At 34.0% G+C, this 6,172-nt stretch overlaps 1 pseudogene; it reads left to right on the forward strand.

Moving 5' to 3' along the window:
- The first annotated feature begins 4,135 nt into the window (after positions 1–4,135).
- On the forward strand, positions 4,136–5,193 carry LOC100810248 (1-aminocyclopropane-1-carboxylate oxidase-like; annotated as a pseudogene).
- The last annotated feature ends 979 nt before the right edge of the window (positions 5,194–6,172 follow it).

Below are 6,172 nucleotides of genomic sequence, written 5' to 3' on the forward strand. Positions count from 1 at the left end.
AAATATAACACAACATACTTAACCTATAACTATGAATTAAGTAAAAAAAAATTAGTGTTCCCAAACTATCCGAACGAACAATTCAAGATTCAATACAATAATTAATCCAAACTGTCCGTATTAATCAATGTATTGAATCTTGAACGGGAAAATAAGGTTCGCTCATAATGCACATAATTATAGTATTAAAGAATACTCATATATGAACAAAAAATGTAATTTCCAATAATGTGTGAGAACGAGATACATACCTCCAAAGATGCTTGTAATGTTAAATATAAGGGTGGTGATGGCAATTTCAAATTGTATCACTTTATCTTCACTCAAGAAACAACAAGAAAAAAGCACCTTAACTTCCTATGCCACTGAAATAGTAGTACCTACACCAATAATAGGAGATTGAGTAGGTGAGAAACTCAAGCAGTCATTTTGAATAGAATGAAATGTAGTTGTTCATGTTATATTGTCTACAAATGTAGTGATGCATGGTTTTGTATTGGTGTTGGTGAGAGTATTGATTACACTGAAATAATAAGGACATTTTCTTTCTGTTGTGCAACTTTTGGGATTAAAATATAACTTTGACTTGTTTCTGGGTACACTTTGACAGCCATGTTTTGTAGAAAGGTTTGCATTCAAGGGGGTGGCATACCACTACTTTAACTTTAGAGATAGGCATACCACTACTGCTTTGTAGGTTATTAAATTAAGAACTATAGCACAACTTGCTAAAAGGGTAACTCAATTGAAATAATCCCTCACTTACAGGTCACAAGAATGTCTCTTTCTAGTATACTCTACTTCTCACAAAGGTTGCAAGTGTCTTTTATCTTCAACAAAAATGTTTATTTCCAAATATGTTGTGTTTAATGAAATCAGATTTCCATATACTAATTTGTTTAAGTCTTCATTCGTCTCTTCTACTACTCCTTCATCATCTACTCATTTTTCTCTCAAACCCAATCCTTGAATTCCTTCTTCACAATTTCATTCTCCTACTATTTATGTTGGCAATTTTCTATGTTGAGAATTTTTCTCCTTGTCAATTTCTTTCAGGTGATAATTCTAATGGCAGTTAACCTCCTATTGGCAATTCACCTTCTAATGATGAAAGTAGTAGTTCTAATACTAGTACCACTGCAAATCCAATTGAGTTTACAGTACTTAATGGTTTCAATTGAGTTTTTAAACTTGTTTCGACATGAAATCATACAGTTGAACTATATTGATACCATGCGCAAAGTTAGAATACCCTACTTTTTTGTTGCAGTGTCTACCATGGTACAATTAGCAAAACAATGTGCATTCATGGGACCAGCTGCATGTGGAGACAATAAGTAGTGAAATGTTTTTGCCATGGCCATAAGTGGTGGTGAGGCCACTAATGTTACTTCCAGTCATTGATTTTTTACTTCTGTTTTGAACTTTCAAAAAAGGAACTATACACACTACATTGTCCATAGGATATACAAACATTATTGTCTACTTGTGAGTATGATTTGAAATTTAGTGTTGAAATAGGATTAAAAGGTTGGTTACATTAATGCTTTATCCCATTTGAAGTGAGATGAAAGTATGTTCTATATTGACTTTAGTGTCTTCGCACTAATTTAGGTAGGTTCAAAAGCCAAACCAAATAAAGACCAAATCTCAACCTACAAAGGTCCTCGAATGAAAATAAAGTAGTTAAGGGAACTTAACAATTGAGTAGTGTCACATGACAGGCCACAAAAGATGGTATCGTATTGATATCTTGTTGAAATCATAGGGTTTTAGTCAATAAAAAGAAGAGAAGGGAAACTAAATAATATTATGTTGAATATTATGATGTATAAGATTGCCATGACATATTCATAATGTGATATATCTTACAGCACTAACCCTTATCTATACTAATTCTATTGTTAACTAAATAGGAAACAAATCATGAGTGAAGCAAATATGGTGACCAACCCTAAGAGATAATGAGGAAATAGGAAAACTAATCTTAAACGATAATGCAACATATAATTAGGATACTTGTGATATTTGTGTTCATTACTTCTCTTCTATATAATTTTCTCTCAACTCTCATTTTGAAGTAGTTGATATTTTACATTGCAGGTGAAACGTATGAACTGTTATTCTATTACCATTCCTGAGCTAGAATCTATAACAACAAGGTTTAAGTTCAATTCATTGGTGAAAGGTAACTTTCTTTTGCTTTCCCTTCCATTTCACTAGCATATGTATTTAGTATTTAGTATATACCTTTGAATCTTGTTGCTACAATTTATGTTTATAGGTAATGTGCCACCTTTCCCTTGTTCAAATCAATGATGCTAGTTTTTCCTTTTCCCCTTGCTCATCTCAAATTCTGTGGGTCAAACCTAGATTGCCTTGTTCTAATTTTACTCCTTTGCAAACTAAAGTGAAAGTTATACCCATTGATTAGAAAATCAAAGGTTGAGACTTGACAAATTTAAATAGCTACATATTTTATTAAACATTTGTACGCATTTTGGCTGGTGATGGTGACAACAAAGTTGGGTTAAAAGGGAATGGTGATGCTAATGGAATGAGGGTGAGCACAAATCCTGATATTAATAGTCATGGAGTTTCTATAGTAGGTCCTCTGCCAAAAAAGAAGAATGAAGAGGAAGGGGTAGCTGAAAATGCCAAGCTAAATCTATTTTTAAAGGGGGAGGAACCTGTTGGTAGAGGCTGGCAGGGAGCATCTGGATTGAAGTACGAGATCACAAAAAAATGCGGGTCTTGGTTAGTTTCAGTTTAATTTTATGTATCATCATCATTTAAGTTAGAGGGCTAATTTTGGATAATTCTAAAATAGTGTGATTGGTTTAACTTGAATTTGGTTACTAAAATTCAATGTCTTAACAGTTATGCCCTAGATTCCATGAAATTGGTTTGAATACTTTTCAAAATAACATGGTTAACACAACTAGAGTAGTAATTTAAGTTGAATAGAGAGAGGACACATCTCAAGCCATTTATCAAGTTTTGTTTGATCAAAGGGATTCGTGAATCTCTTCTTCCCCATTTTTATTAACAAATCAACTTCATTGTGACTTTGATATTATCTCATAAGTAGCAAAGTTAATTGGCTAAATTCTGCTTCTATGACTTGCACTTCTTTGGATTTACCTATGTTTAATTGCAGTACCTCTTATCTATTTAGATTATAAATGATCCATCGAATAAGATAAGCCATATATTTGCGCTTTAGACAAGCTGTTAGTTTACCTCATCTAATGGCTTTATTATTCATCATTGTCACTAGTTTATGGAGTGCCCTAGGTGCTTGTCGTTGGTGACTAACCGGGTTGATTTGGTGAGTAACACGCACTGGGACTGTAAATTATCAAACAGAAAAAATAACAACAACAGACCACACTCAACAATATGCCTTCCATACTATTTTAGTTGTTAAAAGAACGATTTGTGTACATAAATAATATGCATACCTAAATCAGGGGGAAGTTGGGCTATAGTCTAGCTTGACACCAAAATTATATGGACTACAAGGAAAAAATGAACAAGTCACATATGAATAACCTCAGTTTAACACAAAAGAAAAAAAGAAGAAAATAAAAAATATCCAATTCTGCTATTGTTTAAAGTCTTAGCATGAGCAGAAATGAAGTTAACTTATAAAAATACGAAGACCCGGACTATACAACTACGCAATCCAATAAAGCATCCATCAAAATAGAGAAATTTAAACAGAGCCTAAAAGGCTAAACAAATGGAACATCAATAAAAACTTCAAAATACATTAAACTATGTGGAGAACATCCCAAAACAGAACATTATGCTATCTCCTAAAACAGAACAGTCCTTGCACATAATTCCTTCTACTCACACCACTAGAGAACCACAAAATATGGGGACAAATTCTAGGAATCCTTATTATTACAAAAACATAAGTTGTACTGGAAGAGATTGGTCGAAGGTGAAAGTAGGAACCAAACTTTGACTGAACAAGTTGTTCCAAAAGCAAATTAGTTGCCAAGAAGTTGTCGGGCACTGTTTTCTCCTTGAACGTACATTTGGAACTTCCCCAACGGAAAAAATAACACACACTTAATGTCTCTTACTATTTGATTGCTTTCAAAATTCTTATAGCTGGTGAATCATGGCATTAATGCACTACAGGAAATTTATGGAAGAAAGGTTCAAGGAATTAGTGGCAAGCAAAGGTCTAGATGTTGTCCAAACTGAGGTCAAGGATATGGACTAGGAGAACACCTTCCACTTGTGTCACCTCCCTAAATCAAACATCTCAGAGATCCCTGATCTCATTGATGAGTACAGGTTACAATAAAACAAAGCATTTATAATAACACAACACAATATTGCATGTGGATGACATGAAGTATTTTACAAATACAAATTAGCACAAAGTCCTAAAGAAAAGACACAGAATTTGCACCATGATTTTGACTTGACAAAATGGATACAAGAACAAGTCCTTATGATTGAACATTATTTCTTACAAGCAACTATGTATATCTCTTTTTCAAGATTCTAAGATGAGGTAATGGTGCAGGAAGGTGATGAAGGATTTTTCTTTAAGGTTAGAGAAACTAGCTTAGTAGCTGTTGGACTTGTTATGTTAGAATTAATCTTGGCCTAAAGAAAGGGTACCTCAAGAAGGCTTTCTATGGATCAAGAGGACCAACTTTTGGCACCAAGGTTGCCAACTACCCTCCATGCCCTAACCCAGAGCTGGTGAAGGGTCTTCATCCCTACACTGATGCCAATGGAATTATCCTTCTCTTCAAGGATGACAAGGTCAGTGGACAGTAGCTTCTCAAAGATGGCCAGTGGGTTGATGTGCCTCCAATGTGCCATTCCATTGTTGTTAACATTACTATTGGTGATCAGCTTGAGGTAAATTTATTTCATTAGACTACACTGATAATGTAAAAGTTTTTTATGGTCTTGTTCAATCATAAATTGTCATGTATTCAAAAATTGTTGACTCTTGTAATAACTCCTAGTAGACATTTTTACAAACAATTTAGATGCAACAAAATTACTCATATCAAACACTACTTGGTGAAAAAATAGGTTATCGCCAATGGTAAGTACAAGAGTGTGGAGCACCATGTGATAGCACAAACAGATGGGACCATAATGTCTATTGCCTCATTCTATAACCTGTTGGGCTTGTTGAACAAGTGGCCTTAATAACTTAAGAGGAGGGTGAATTAAGTTTCAAAATTTCTCACTAACAAACTTTAACCCCCCCCCCCTTTTAAAGGACAGGCTCAGAATGCAGAAGAAGAAGCAATAATCAATTTAATAATGTTCTTTAAGCGTGCAAGACAAAATTGATTGCAATAAAATAAATAAGATAAGGGAAGAGAGAAATGCAAACTCGATTTATACTGGTTCGGCCACTTCTTGTGCCTACGTCCAGTCCTCAAGCAACCCACTTGAGATTTTCACTAACTTTGTAAAAATCCTTTTTACAACTTCTGAACACCCAAGGCATCCCTTTCCCTTGTGTTCAGAAAACTCACAATTCAAGAGACAACCAGTCTCTTGAATACAACTTACTTTCTGAGATGAACAAAAAGATTTCTCTCCTTTAGAGTGGATAATACAATTTGATGTTCTTGGATGAACTCTTAATAGATTTGCAAGTGTTTGCCCAAGAGTTCTTGAGAGAGCATTTGACAAAGAAGTTCTCTTAGAATATCTCTCTCTTGCTTTTTGAAGTCAGACACACATATATATAGGTCATTCGTGCCTTTTCAAAATGGTTTAAAGATATGTGTCTTTTCAAAAAGCTTTTTATGAAATTCTTCACTGGTAATCGATTACAGGTTTCTGGGAATCGATTACACAATTATATTTTGAAGGGTCATGACTTTTCAAAATTGAATTTCAAGAGTTCCATTGTTGGTAATCAATTACACATCAATGGTAATCGATTACAACTTTCAAAATTCAAATATCAAACCCTTTTAAGAAACTGATTTGCAAACTTGTCTTCTGGTAATCGATTACACTGCCTGGTAAATCGATTGCCAGTGCCTTGATATGTTGGAAACAATGTGTTTTGAGGCAAAAGCTGATCTTGAATGAATCTTGAAGCAATGATTGTTTGTTGAAGCAACCTTGTATTAATCTTGAAGCAATGCTTAACCTTTGAATGTTTGTT

Source organism: Glycine max, chromosome 5 (genome assembly GCF_000004515.6).
Source record: "Glycine max cultivar Williams 82 chromosome 5, Glycine_max_v4.0, whole genome shotgun sequence".
NCBI lineage: Eukaryota > Viridiplantae > Streptophyta > Magnoliopsida > Fabales > Fabaceae > Glycine > Glycine max.